Consider the following 14,415-nt stretch of genomic DNA (forward strand, 5'->3'; position numbering starts at 1 on the left):
ACCAGAATATGGAGAATTCTCCATTCTGCTCCATGAAGCATTCTGGATAAGTCTTCCCTGTTAAATGTGGATATTTAATCCAGGACAACACAAACCCAGAGGACTGGAGTGGAGTTGCTCATCCTCTGGGTGTGTTGCTGATGGGTGTAGAAAAATGGTTTGTTTTTGTTGGTTTTCAAGTGGTGTTTCATTTTTTTTTGGCTTTTCCTTGAGTCCCAAGTGGAGATCCCCCTCCAAGGAGCCCTTTGTACGCAGTGGGGTCTCTCCCTTCCCCGTTTTTGGCGTGAGGGCTCCTTCGGAATGAGATGAAGGAGATGTAAATCTGCAGTTCCTTTTGTCAGAATACAGGAAAACCACAATATTTTTGTTATAATATAGCTGAAACAACAACATTGTCATCCATTGCTGGGGCAGTACATTAAATATTGCTGAGCTCTGGAAGCCTCGTTCTTTGGGAGCATCTACTTCAAAGCAAGATCCTTTAAAAAAAAGAAATTCCTGGAGAGTTCTTTGTAAGTGCTGACTGTTTCCTATCCCCCTCCAGGAAGTGTGGGTTTTTTTTTTTTCTTGCTACATCTCAGGATGGGTTTTGGTAGCCTCTATTCAATCTCCAGGCTGTCCCTGTGAATTTCAAAGAACTCCAGACTCTGGAAATAACAACAAGCTTTGGGATCAACTGGTGTTGCCACAGGTTTTGCTCTTTGCTCTTAGTCCTGGTGGGGAAAAGTGATTAAAACTCCTCCTCGCTGGAGGGAAGGAGCTGGGAACCAGGAATGCAGAGCCCCAGGCGGGGCTGTTTATCCCTGGAAGCTGAGGAGCTGCTCTGGGATGCAGATCCTGGAGTGGGCATCAGCCAGGCCTGGAATCAGCTGAGCTGGGATCACTTTAGGCTTAGTTTATTGGCACTCTGATGTAAACCTGGCTTTGGAGCCAGCGGGGTGCCCTCAGTGAGGGGGCTGGTGGTTGACACCTGGGTCCCTCTCTGTGGTGGGCACAGATCCACATCCACTTTTCCTCCTTATTTTTGGAAGGGCACAGTTCTGGTGAGGCTGTTCCTGGCTGGGTTTTTTGGGACGGGTGGGTTGGGTTTTTGGGACGGGTGGGTTGGGTTTTTGGGACGGGTGGATTGGGTTTTTGGGACGGATGGATTGGGTTTTTGGGATGGACAGATGGATGGATGTGCTGCCTGCCCTCACTGGAGCACAGCTGCAGGACCAGGCTGCTCCTCCAGAGCTTTCCTGGCTTCTCCATCCTCAGCCTAAATCTCCCTCTGGAATTTTGCTGTTCCAAAGCCTTTCCCTCATGTTCTCCCTGGTGGAACCCCTGTCCTGGTGGCCTGGCCTGGCTCAGCTCTGCCTCTCTCTCCAGGTTCCCTCTGCGCTGCTGGGATTAGAAAGAGCCCCCAAGGCCAATTTCTGCTTTATCCTCCCTGAAAATTCAGGAGCTGTGTTCTCCTGGCTTGGAATGAGACCAAAACTGCCTCACCAGGTGTGTGGTGGTGCCCCCTTTGCTGTGTCTGGCCCTGGGTTCTCCCCGAGAGCAGGAGGAAGCTTCTGCCTGAGATACCCCCAAGGGCTCCTTTTTTTCCCAGTGGCAATCTGATTCCATCTAGGGATTTATTATCCCTGCTCTAGCAGAGGCTTGGAAAAGGTGCTGCTCTTTTCCAGGCTTTCTGTTCCCTCTTTTTTTCTGCTCTGCCTTCTGGCTTTGAGGAGCCCCCAGATATTCAGAAAAAAAACTTTGAGGGTCCTGAGTCTGTCTTGGTCCAAAAAAAGGCAGCACTGGGGAGTTAAAAGCAGGAAAAAGCTGCAAGGATGGAGTGGGTTGTAGTGGATCTGTGTAGAGTGAAAATCCAGGGAAAATGAGGTGCCTGTCCAGAGAGATCCTGAATTATGCCAGTGGTTGTAGGATCCCTGTTCCCAGGAAGGGCTGGGATGCATCTGCTGCCCTCGTGGCTGTCCATGGCATCGTTAAGCAGAAGGGATGGAGGAGCAGCTGATCCCGTTTGACTCCTGATGCTCCAGAGTGTCCTGTGTGGAGCCAAAGCAAATGTTTCCTTAGGGATCATTCCAGAGAGCCTGGCTCCTGCTCTCCTTGCAGGCCAGAATTAGAAGCACATTTTAAAAGAAAAAAAAAAAAAATTTTCTCCTCCCTCCCCCAGTAAACTTCCTTGTTAATTTTGGTGAGGAGAAAAGACAATCCCTGAACAAACTTGGGAGGTTTTTTCCCCCATTATCTGTAAACATGGAATGAGCAAATAACTGAGTTCCTACCCAAAATGCCCCCCAATTTGATATTGCATCTGTTAGCTCAGAATTTGAGCTGAAGTGTGTTTTGATTAGAAGTAGAATAAAAAGTTGAGAGCCAAGTATTTGTAATTCTCCATCACTTGTTAAATCCTCACTCTTTGCTTCAATGCAAATTGTTCCAAGGAGGATTTTCTTTTAAAAGGTCTTCAGGGATCTCGAATTTTAGATGTGCATTGATAAAATTAAATGTTCGAGTGCACAGCTGGGGTTCTGGGTGAGATGGAGGAGATGTTTCTGCTCCGTGAGTGTTCCCAGGGAAGGGGGGAATTTTCCTTTGGCCTGGAGAGCAGCTCTGTGGTCATGGAGGAAAAGTGAGGAAAATGAAACAACTGAGGTCAGACTTCACGGGTGCAAAGCTTGGCTTAAGGTGGGGATGGGCTGAGCTCTGCTCAGAGCTAAGCTGGAGAGTGCTGCAGACCCCTCTGAAGGGGGGAGGCTGCCCAGGAATTCCCTGGCAGAGAAGCTGTGGCTGCTCCATCCCTGGGAGAGTCCAAGGCCAGGCTGGAGCACAGCTGGGATAGTGGGAAACTGCCCGTGGCGGGGGAGCCTAAATCCCCCTTCCAGCCCAGTCCAGTGTGGGATTCTGTGACATCCCACATGGCAGCACAGAATCCCCAAGCTCTGGTTGTGTGGGGAGACCCTGGCAGCAGGAGCTGGGGTTGGGCTGCTCTGAGGTATTCCCAGAGAACTCCGTTCCCAGCAGGACCCCCTGGATCCCAGAGCCCCTGGCAGTGGCTGGACACCCAGCTGGCCACGGGCTGCTCTTTATTCACCTCCCCACACCAGGATGGGAGAGCTGGAGCTGCTTCCCAGCCATTCCTGCCTAATATTGGGATCTGCTGTTCCTATTGCTGCTGTAAGAGTGGGAAACTTTTCTCTCTGTCTTATTAAATCTATTTTTCAAGCTGTCACTTAAGCAGGTCTAGTGACAGAGTCGGATGTTTATGTGGCCCTGGACACTTGAACTCTGGTGTTTTCAATCACAACAGCACCTTTTGCCAGCCGGTCTGAATTAAAAACGCCCCCTGACCTTTTACCCCCGGCCCTCTTAAATTCATGCTTTAAAAACAGCTTAATGAGGGGTTTACTGGCCCAATTGGAAGTTTTTATTAAAACCTATTAGTGAGCTGGAGTAGCCTGCCTGAAGGAAACGATTAGGCCAGAGCAGCTCAGCTCAGAGCTGGCCCTTAGCCACTCCAGGTTTCCCCTAAACTGCTTCCAGACCCACGTTAACCCCGGTGCTGCAGCCTGCACGGAATTCATATCCTCTGCTTTAATTTATGCCTTGTCTGATTCCCTGCCCAGCCTCACCCCCGGTTGGGTTTAATGTTGTTAGGCCTGCGTTAAAGGGCAGCGGGGCCTTGGCTTGAGCCGGGCTCGTTTGGGAAGCTGGTGGCTGATATCTGCTATCAGAAACCTGCTGCAGCCACCCTGCATCAGCCTGGGTCTGGGACCCCTGAATAAGCAGGGCCAGAAGCCACACTGCCTCTCTTTAATTCCTCATTTCTTCCTGGGACATTCCCTGTTTGGCACGGAGAGCTGCTGCCCCTTCCCTTGTGTGCTCACCAGCATCAAAGGCAGCTGTTCCCAGTGGAACTGGAAACAGGGGCCTGTAAAGTGGGGCTGAGAAATATTTATAGGGGAAAAAGTAAAGATGTCAGGCTCAGAGTGAGGAAAACGCTATCACTTCACCCTCTGTAGGGGAAGTGTTCCCCCAAATCTTGGCTGCCCCAGGGAGGAGGTGTGGAGCCTGCCTGGGCAAAGCCACGATGCTCCCGTGGCCCTGGAGAAGCTTTCCATGAGCAACATCCCAGCACGATGGAGCTGGAGATGCACTGGTGGGACAGCTGGGGTTTGAGGTGAAATTGGTTTTCTGGAGGACACAGGAGCTGCAGGGTGGAAATCCCAGCTGGCTTCTGCTGTCAGCTTCCAGTTGGATCTCTGCTTGTTTTCTCTAGGTCTGTGTTTTATGTTAAAAATTAGGCCAGTGGTTCTTGCCTGTCTTCAAAATAAACCTTACAAGGCTGCTGAAGCTTTGGAGATGTTATCTCCATGTTCTTATCTCCATGGATTTGAGGGATACAGGCCAGAGCTCCAAAGTTTCAGGGAAAACCTCCAGTGGAAGGTGGCAGGGGTTGGAATGGGATGGGCTTTAAGGTCCCTTCCAACCCAGACCATCCCAGGGTTTTGTAAAGCCAAACCTAAGGCTGAGATTGGGACTCTCCCTTCCCAAACCTGCTTTTAGCCTGGAAACAATCCAGATTCTCTCCTAATAAGACAACAGTAGCAGAATTATTGGGGAAAAAAAGCAGGAAATTCCCAGTGTACCAACCAGCCTGCTGTTTAATTGACAAATATTTCAGTTCTGGGATGCACCTTGAGCATGGTAAAGCAGAAGCAATCCCAAAACAAAAAGCAACTGGTCCCTCTCCACAGCCCACATTCCCCCGGGGTCACGTCCTGCCTGGGTTTCTCCTGGCTCATGGCTGCACCGACCTCACCTGCTGCATTTAAAAAAGAATGTTTAAGGAAAAATCTGCCATTAAAGTCATTACTGTAAAGTAGTGCCTTTGATTGCGGCAATTATGCAAATGAGCTGAAGGGATAAAATACTCCTTAACGAGGCCTGATGGAAATGGTGGTGCTGGAAGGAGCGCGGAACTTCTCCAAAGAGCTTTCCATGCCTGGAATTTTCTTCCAGCCCTTTGCCATGTTCCTGGATCTCGACCTGTGTCACTGCTGACCGGCCTGCGGATGTGATTTTATTTTCCCTTAATCCAGGAATGTAAGTGGGTGGAATGGGAACGCTGGCCTTGCAGAAAGTGGGAAAGCCTTTCCCCGAGCAGATTGTTTCTGCTCAGCTCTTGTGACCGGCTTTTGGCCCGGCCTCGAGAAAAAGGAAACAAACAAAAATGCCTTTGGCAGGCAGGGGTTTCGTTCTTGGGAGAAATTCGGGAAGAATTCGGGTGGTCAGGCTTTGGAGGGGGCTGCCCAGCAACGTTTGGAGTCCCCGTCCCTGGAGGTGTCCCAGGAATTCCTGGAGGTGACACTCTGGGCTGGGGACAAGGTGGGGATCAGGCCCAGCCTGGACTCAGTGGTCCTGGAGGGCTTTCCCAACCTCAGTGATTGTGGGATTGTGGGATCTTTCTCCAAAAATGGACCTGGTGGTCCTGGAGGTCTTTCCCAGCTTCTGTGATGCTGGCATTCCATGATTTCCATCAGGAAAGGTGAATTGGCTGGGTGACTGTCAGGGCTGGAGCTCTCCTGTGTCAAGGCTCGGATTGAGGCGTTGCCAAGTTCATGGGAATTGTCTCCAGCGTTTGTTTCAAAGCAGAGAGCTGGGTCCTTGTCCCCCATAATTTGAGCAAACGTGGCCTGGGTTAGATGGGAAGTGCCTGGTGTTGGATGTGGCTGAGGGAATTCTCTCCTGTTCCTGCCTGGTGCTTCAGGGTTTGGCTGTTGGAGCAGAGCTGAGGGGTGGCTTTGGACTGGGTCAGAAAAGAGGGAGAGGGACTTTTTGTAGGGGCAGACCATGACAGGATGGGGGGCAGTGGTTTTAAACTGCAGGGAGGGATAAATGGAATATTTAGATGGAATATTGGGAAGGAATGCCTCCCTGTGAGGGTGGGGAGGGGCTGGAATGGCTTTCCCAGAGAAGCTGTGGTGGCCCCTGGATCCTTGAAGTGTCCAAGGCCAGGCTGGAGCACCTTGGGATGGTGGGGAGTTTTTGCATTGGAGCTGGATGGGCTTTAAGGTCCCTTCCAACCCAAACCATTCATGATTCTACACGAGGAAAAAGGCAATTAGTTTAATTAGCTGTAATTGCTCTTGGTGTGTAAGACTGAACCTGTTCTCAGGTTCACCTGCAGAGTTTGATCCTGGCCCTGAGCTCTCCTGGGCTCCTTATCAAGCCAGCACTTGCTCTTATCTTGCAGGAGCCTCTCTGTTATCTCTCCCAAGCTTTCCCTGGATTTGTGTTAAGCCTCCCGTTAAACCCCAGGCTTTGCCTGCTCCCAGTTCTCCTGTGCAGGAGCAGGAGCAAGCCTGGGGTTCAGGGAAGTGCCAGCTCAGTTCTTAAAAAAACATCCAAGTCTTGGAGCATCCTTTTCCCAGCGAGGTGGGTCTGAGCTACAGCTCAGTTTCGAGGAGGATTTGACATCCCAACATCCCAGCTTGGGCTGTTGCTCCCTGTTTGTGCTAAAAAGGATTTTTTTTTTAACAAGAAAAGCTTGTTCCAAATTTATTTTAAACCAGGGAAGTGCTGCCCAGCACCAAACTGCTGCCACCACTTTGGGAGATCGTGTGGCAATGCCTGGGGACAGTGCTCAGGTGTGGGATAGGTGACCTGGACACAGCTCCCACTTCTTTGGGGTTTAAGGGGATCCCATGGGATTCCCCAGCTGGAATGAGGCTGGGAGGGGGTGATTTATTCTCCCACCCTTCAGGGAGTGGGAATTTAATGACCCCAAGGACGCAATCCTCCTTTTGTGCATCCTGCAGGAAAGCTGAGCCCCACCTGCCCCGGCTGGGGTGGGATTTGGGGTGGGAGGTGTGGCATGGCCACTGTCCCCTGCTGGGTTCTCCCTGTCCTGTGGCACAGAGGGATTTAGGAAAGAAATTCAGGGATGTGGGGCTGCTCTGAGCCTGCTCCAGCTGCAGTCACAAATACCCTGGGGGTTATTGCTCCTCCCACTTCTGGTCGTTCCCATTTCATTACAAAGGATGAGTTTTCCCTCTGGAAAACCAGAGCGAAGTGCCCCAGCAAGGCTGACCTGCAATACCCCCACAAAGTGCTCCTGTAAATGTTGTGTTGTGGGATTCTTTCCAGCCTTTTCTCTTTTTTTTTTTTTTTTTTAAATCTGAACCCAGACGAGCGTTTTAAAGAGGGTTTTTGGCAGGTGTGACAGCAGCTCCAGAGGACATTGGCTTTATTTTATGGAATTGTGGAATGGTTTGGGTTGGAAGGGACCTCAAAGCTCATCTTGTTCCATGGACAGGGACACCTTCCACTATCCCAGGTTGCTCCAAGCCCTGTCCAGCCTGGCCTCCACCTGATTTATGGAATTCTGCTGGATTTTAAACCTTTGTGCTTGAAGGATCTTGAGATGCTGGGCAATTCTGGCACCTTGTGTCCCTGCAGTGTTTGCCAGCTGTCCCTAACTCCGGGGAAAATCCACCTGCTTGGCTTCACCTGAAACAACCAGCTCTAGGGAGGGTTTTGTGAGCCCAGAACCCACCTAGAAGCAGAATCCACCTCAGAAGTGGGAGATGGGAAGGTTTTTCTCCTGATTTTTAGTGACAAAGACGAGCTGGGGAGGCTCCAGTGAAAACAGTGGATCAGTGCTGGCTCCCGCAGGCTGACACCTCTCAGCATGGAGCTCTCTAAATTCCCTGAGCTGTCTCCAGGCTTTTGATGGAGGCAGGATGAGTTGGGCAGAGCCGCCTTCAAGGCTTGCTTCCATCCAAAGCTCAGGTCTGGCACGAGGGAAGAAGTTTGATTTTTATTTTTGTGTTTTGCTGAAGTTAAATAAACCTTGATGTGCAGAGTAACCCCTGGATAATCACAATAAACCAGAGGGCATCCAAGGACCTGCTGGAGTTTTTCTTTTCCATTATCCACTGTCACTTCCAACTTCTGATTTATCTGTGGCTCCTTCCCATTCCATGCCCTTTTTCTGCCCTGATCTCCATCCCATAAAAGTTTTCTGGCAGTCCTTGATGAGGGTGATTCCAGCTCTTCCCATGGAGTTCTGGAGCTCCGTTTTTCCTGGGGATCATGGGTCCTGGTGGATGTTCCTTTGTGGAAGAATTGTTAATTAAAGGGTTGAGATCTTGGCCTTGGACACCTCGGGGCAGCTGGCACTTGTGTGGGGAGCTCGGAGGGAGGTTGGACCCTTTGTAAGGAATCCAGCTCTTGGGATACTCTCCGTCCTTTTAATTGATCTGGGGTGTGGGATTTGGGTGGAAGTCTGTGGATTTTGGTTGCTTTCTGTCAGGAATATTTGATGAGCAGAGAAGAAGTTTGGGTCAGGTTAGATGAAATGATTGATTTTTTTTTTTTGTCTTTTATTAGTGAGAGGATTGGAAAAGCTCTTGGTCTGGAGCACCTTCTCCATCTCCCTGCAGGATCCCAGCTGGAATCAGCCCCAGCATTGCAATAAAAACGGAAAAACAGTTTCCATTTTCCTGCCCATTCCTATCTGGTATTTTCTTTTGGCCATGGATTAAAAATCCATTCATTTGAGCAATAAAATTAAGGCTTTTTTCCAGGACATTTGTCCTGTGTTCTTATCTATTCTTATCCCTTTTTTCCTGCAGGAAGGAGGAGAAGGAATGGTGTGGGATTGTTTTTCTGCCTTCTTTTAAGTTGTCTTCTTAGGGATATTTATTTGACAGCTTGATGCTACTGAAGGTTAAATATTGTTTAATTGTATTTATGCTGGCAGATCCCCTTTTGGAATTCTCTGGGATTCTTCACAAGTCTCGATTTGGAGCTTTATTGCATTTTCTGTGTTCTCTTCATGCATCAAAACTGGTGGAAGTGAGAGCCAGAGGTCAAGTTTGATCTTCCTCTAAATCCAGACTCCTTGATTTGCCCAGAACAGGGAACAAACTCCGTGAATGGAGCTGTCTGTGAATTTCTTCTTGAAGTTCCTTTGCCAAAAATGTTGTTTCCTTGGTATGATTTGTGGGAATGCGCTGGGGTTGAGCAGGTTTCTGGATCAACAAAAGGAAAAGTCAGGATTTTTGGAATTGCTGCAGTTCTTTTTGCCTTGTTATCTTTAAATTAGGGAGAAAACGTGTTGTAGTTGAGAGATAAATACAAATTTAGACTTCAGTGGTAACAGAAATTGTGTGGCTTAGTGAGGTTGTGCACGTGAAGAACTCATAGCAACCAGATTTTCTGTGTTCCCCTGCCTCTCCTTCCTTTAAATGGGAGCAGGAGCTCGTTAATGACTGAGCATCATTAAAGTCAGGCTTGGAAGGGACTTTGTGGGGTTTCAGTGCATCCTCTGAGCTCCTGATTTGGGGTTAGATCAGTCCAAGGTCAAATGTGCAAAGCCTGAAGGGAAAGAGCACAAAGTGCTCGAGCCGTGTCTCAAAGCCACCAGGGAGCTCAGGAAAGGAGCTGCCACTTCTCCTGCTGTCCCCAAGGTTCGTTTGTTGTCAGGAATTTCCTGGGAGCTGAAATATTTTGTGTTTTTCTGTCATTTGTGGCATCTTTGCACACAAGGCTGCTTCCTGCGGAGCCCTGTGTGGGCTGCCTCGATTTCCTGAGCTATTCCCCCAGCCCTGGGGTGTCCCAGACTCATGTTCCCATTCCTGATTTCAGGGCAATGCTACCTAGCCAAATATTTCTGGCCACCCCCTCACTGCATCCCTGCAACTCCTCGAGAAATGGGATTCATTTATTTACTTTAAGCCCAGGGAAATCATTTTCTCATGGGCTTTTTTTTCCATCCCCAGGCCGGGTGAAACCGCAGTGTTAAGCCATCCTCCTCCTCCCAGCCATCCCTGGGAAGCTGGAAGGAGCCAAGGTACATATTTGCTGTTGCTCCAAGTAGATAAGTGTCAGGATTTCAAAGCAAATTCCAGCTGAAATCTCTGCTGCACCTCAGCTCCCGTGCCTGGACTCAGAGGAGCTCCAAGTTTTCTGGCAGCTCTCTGGTGTTTTCCTGTTCTTTTGGAAGGGGTGGGCCCGGATGCATCCCAGAATTACCTGTCCTCATGACAGCCTGGAGGAGAGAAGGCTCCTGGGTGACCTAACTGGGGCTTTTGGCACCTGAAGGAGCCACAGGAAATACGGAGCTTTGCTGTGCTTTATTCTCTTTATTTCCACGTTTTTAGAGACTTCAAAAAATAATTTCTCTTTGATATTTGTGCTTATGGGGTGGCTTAGAGTGGGAGGAGGTGTGAAAGGATCCTCAGGGGGAAAGAGCCAGGGAAAAGGTGAAGGATGAGGGGCAGAAACCTGCAGGGAAATGGTTCTTGTCCCTTGCTTTGGGTTCCTGAGGGAATGCTGTTGTTTTGGAAGGGACAATCCGTGTGATGTGTCTGCCAGAGTGACAGCACAGCCCTTTGTCACAGATTGTCACCACAGCAGACACTGCCAGGAGCTTTTTACTCATTAAATACAGGTTGGGAACCAGCAGGGGCAAATCCCAGGTGTCAGTGTGGGACAGTGTCAGTGCACTTGGGTTTGCCCAGCTGTGCTGATATCTCAGCCAGGGAAGGCACGGCCTGCGGAGACAGAAATTCCCAGAGGGAAGGAAGGGACTGCCAGGGAGGTGGCTGAGGGGATAATGCAGAGCTCTGTCTCTTCCCATCTGTCCTTTAAAATCCCACTTTTCGTCCCATTTATCGCAACATGTAATATAAATATTTTCCATTTTCATTTACATGGCTTCTTAATATTCCTAATAACATTCCTAATAACATTCTTCTGGCTCATGCAGCTTTTCAAACAGGCAGTGGCCAGGGAGAGGAGGAGAACACTTGAAAGTCAAGATTTGGTGGTTTAGAATCAACCCTTTACATGTGAGCTGCAGCAAAGCCAGCTCTGGGATTGATGTTTCCATGGGATCGATGTCTTGAGAAAGCTGAGCTAGAACAGAGGTTGGGCAGAGTTAAAGGATAAAGCAGGGGTTTATTAAAAGGCCTTAATGAATACACCTTTGGCAGTACAAGAGCCCAGCCAGGGCTGCACCCAGATGAGCCAAAATGGTCACAAAAATGGATGAGGTCTCACATTTTCAGAAGTTTTGGTCCATTCTCATATTGGAGTTCATTGTCCAGTTCCAGCTTTAGCCCATGCAGTCCCACCCTGCTTGTTTTCCTCTCTCCAGCCCACGCTGTTTGTGCTCCTGGGCTGAGCTTTGGATCATTTGTCCTTGGTGCCCAGCTGGAGCAGGAATTGTTTTGTCTCCCTGCTCTGTGCACAGAGCTCACCATGCCCTCATGTGAAGCTCAGACCCACACACTGAAGCAGCACAGGACCTGAAAATAGAAAAGCCAAAACCTGAGGCATCAGGATGTCCCCGATGTGAGCTGGCTGTGCCCGAGGCTCTGAGGCCATCCCCACTCTCCTGCCCCCCCTGGGCACAGCACAGGGAGCTTTGTCCCCAAGGCTCCAGGATTCCCAGGTGTTTTCTGTCAGACCCTCGTCGGGGGGAGCTGGAAGCTGTGGAGCCTGGACAGGTTCAATCCCAAAGTGTCATTTGGGATTAAAGTCTCCCCCAAATCAGGCCCTGGAGCAGGGATAAATCCCCGTCCCTGGGGGTTTGAGCCATGCTGTAGCTCCTTCTCTGTTGTGGAAAACCCTTCCTCATGTCTGGCTGTGCTGTGTCAGCCGTAGGGTGTAGCTCCAGTGGTGATTTCATCTCTTTTTGAATTTATTTTAAGAGAAAGTCACTGGATGCTGACATTTCCCCCTCCAGGAACAGGGAGAGCTCAGAGATCTGCAGGGAAAATGCTCCAGAGATGGTTGAGCAGGGGAATATGGCCAGGACTTTCTGGCACACAGCTTGGACAGTCCAAATAATTTATTAGAATATTTTCCCATCTGTTTGTTATTATTAAATATGAAGGACTGGTGTTGCACAATCTTACCTTTTGGATTTATGGCCAGGAGAAATCAGTGAAGGTTTTTATTGAGAACCTTTTAACTCTGACTCAGTTACAAACAGCATTTTGAACTTCTCCTTGGTGAGGTTTTTAAAATAAAATGAAATGAAAGCAGGTCCCTACACGTGCTGCTCCTTAAGGGTCAGCACTTTCTCTTTGGAAAATGATCCTGTACAGGAATATCTTGGAGGGTTTCATTCCATTTTTGAGTCCTGGGATGCCATGGATGCTAAAACCTCCCCTCTCTGCGGATGCATCAGGAAGAGGATCTGGGCTCATCTTTGGAAATGCAGTTCTCCCTCCTTTGGGAAGCTTTGCTGTGCTCTCTTTATTTCCACATTTTTAGATACTTCAAAAAGTAATTTATCTTTAATATCTGTGCTAATGTGGTCACTTAGAGTGGGCCACTCTCACTTTATACAGGGCTGATCTCTTAAATCCTTTTCCAGCCCACCTGAGAATTTGCAATTAGATGATTTTTAAGGTCCCTTCCAGCCCAAATCATTGTGATTGTATAAAAGAAAAATAGATTTTTTTTTTTTGTTATAAAACCCAATACCATTTAAAAACTGCCTGTTCAATAATTATTTTAACAAATAACAGATATTTTCATTTTGGATTTGGTTTGGTTCCCTTTTCTCGTTTCAAATGATTTTTAACCAGAACATTTGTCCCTCCTGTTCCAGCCAGGGTGTCCCTGGGTGCCACACGTGGCCTCAGGTGGTTGATAAATCACCAGGATAAGCAGTGCTGGTGTTCCAGCTGCCTTCCCACCTGGTTCCAGTTAGGGAATCCCAGCCCCCAGCCTCCCTGACAAGTTCCCCATCAGTGATTGAACGTTTGCATCAAAGCCTGGGCAGTGATTTCTGTCCAGAAATTGAATTCGTTCTTGGAGCAAGAGGTGCTGCCATCCACTTGAAATTACAGGATTAAGGCTGTGGCAGGATATTTTCCCAGCTTTTTGGGTATGGATGGGTATTTGTCTGGAAAATCCCTGAGCTGTACCTGCTTTTTACAGTTTTACAATTCCAGGTTAGTGTCATGTTGCAGAACATTTAAAAAAACTGCTTTTTTCTTTGCTGGATCCTTCTGTTCTGGGGCATGTACACCACGATCTCGACGGTCCCTCCCACCCCAAAGCATTGTAGGATTTTTCAGCCTGATTTAATAAGTGCAGAGTGAGGACTGAAATCATTCATCTGGTTCATTTTAGGCACTGAAGTCATTTGGATTCCTTACAGGGGGAACAAGTTTTGTGGTGCTGGGACATCTGTGAGGAGCTGTTTAATATCACTTGTCACTACCCTGCCTGATTGTTGTTTTCATGTGGTCGATTCCAGCGGTTTCCAGCGAAATGTAAAAAGCTGCTGCTTCAAATGAGAAGCAAAAATCCTTAATTATATGGCGGGGAATGCGCTCACAAGTGGCCGTGATGTCACTCACGTGGCAAAGCCACCACCCAGGCTGCCAGCAGCACAGGAAAATCTTAGCCTGTGTTATCACGGAGCTGCTGCATCCTTCCAGCTGGCAGCGGGAGCCGGGGAATGGGAATTTTGGGGGGAAAACACGCTGCTTTTCTGCTCCCCTGCTCCCCTTACCAGCAAGGCTCCGTGGTGTTTGCAGTGGGGCTGGAGGAGGGGATCTTTGGAGCTGCCCTAGGTGGATTATCCAACCTTGTGACTTCCTCCAGGAGCCATGAAAAGGAGGCTGGAGAGGCCCTGGCACAGATTCCCAGAGCAGCTGGGGCTGCCCCTGGATCCCTGGCAGTGCCCAGGGCCAGGCTGGGCAGGGCTTGGAGCAGCCTGGGGCAGTGGAAGGTGTCCCTGCTGTGGAAAGGGGGTGAATGAGCTGATCTTGAAAATCCCTTCCCACCCAAGCCATCCCAGCATTCTCTGACTTAGAATTCTCACTGCAGTCTGTGATACTTTATGAAATGATGCTGGACTGGTTCTTTTTTTGTTGTTGGTTTTTTTTGTGGGGTTTTTTTTGTGGGTTTTTTTTTGTTTGGATCACCAGGGAGATTTTCAGCCTTGGCCCCTAATCCAGGTGTCTGACCATCAGCATTTCTGCCTCTCTGTGAGTGTCTGCTCCTCTTTGCACTGTGCAGGGAGAGAACAACTTCCTAACCCAGCTGACTTTTTGCCATTTGTCCCATAATCACCAGAGCGCTGCTGCTCCCTCCTCCATCTCCTCAGATCTCTTTAAAACCAGCTTTTGAAAGCAGCTTTTTTGATTTCCTGAGATCCACATTTGGTCTCCTCCCTCTTGCTCCCCCTTCCTTTGTTCCTGGAGGTTCCTGGAGGTTCAGCCTGTGGGTGTTGGGGTCACTCTGGTCACTTCTGAGCTCATGGTGTTGCAGAAGGCCTGGATGAAAGCAGCCCAGCATCACAGCAGATTTCCAGCCCCGAAGCTTCCCTGGAGCTGGTTGGGTTCCATCAGGGATGGGGCTGAATGGAGACTCTTGTTTGCTTTTATTGGGATG

The 14,415-nt window shown here is 49.0% G+C and overlaps 1 protein-coding gene across 1 annotated transcript in view; it reads left to right on the forward strand.

Annotated features, from left to right (window-relative positions):
• The window catches only part of LMF1 (lipase maturation factor 1), a 142,613-nt gene that overhangs the window by 21,011 nt on the left and 107,187 nt on the right, over positions 1-14,415 (forward strand). The gene's annotated exons all lie outside the window — the stretch shown is intronic.

This window comes from Motacilla alba, chromosome 14 (assembly GCF_015832195.1).
Source record: "Motacilla alba alba isolate MOTALB_02 chromosome 14, Motacilla_alba_V1.0_pri, whole genome shotgun sequence".
Lineage (NCBI taxonomy): Eukaryota > Metazoa > Chordata > Aves > Passeriformes > Motacillidae > Motacilla > Motacilla alba.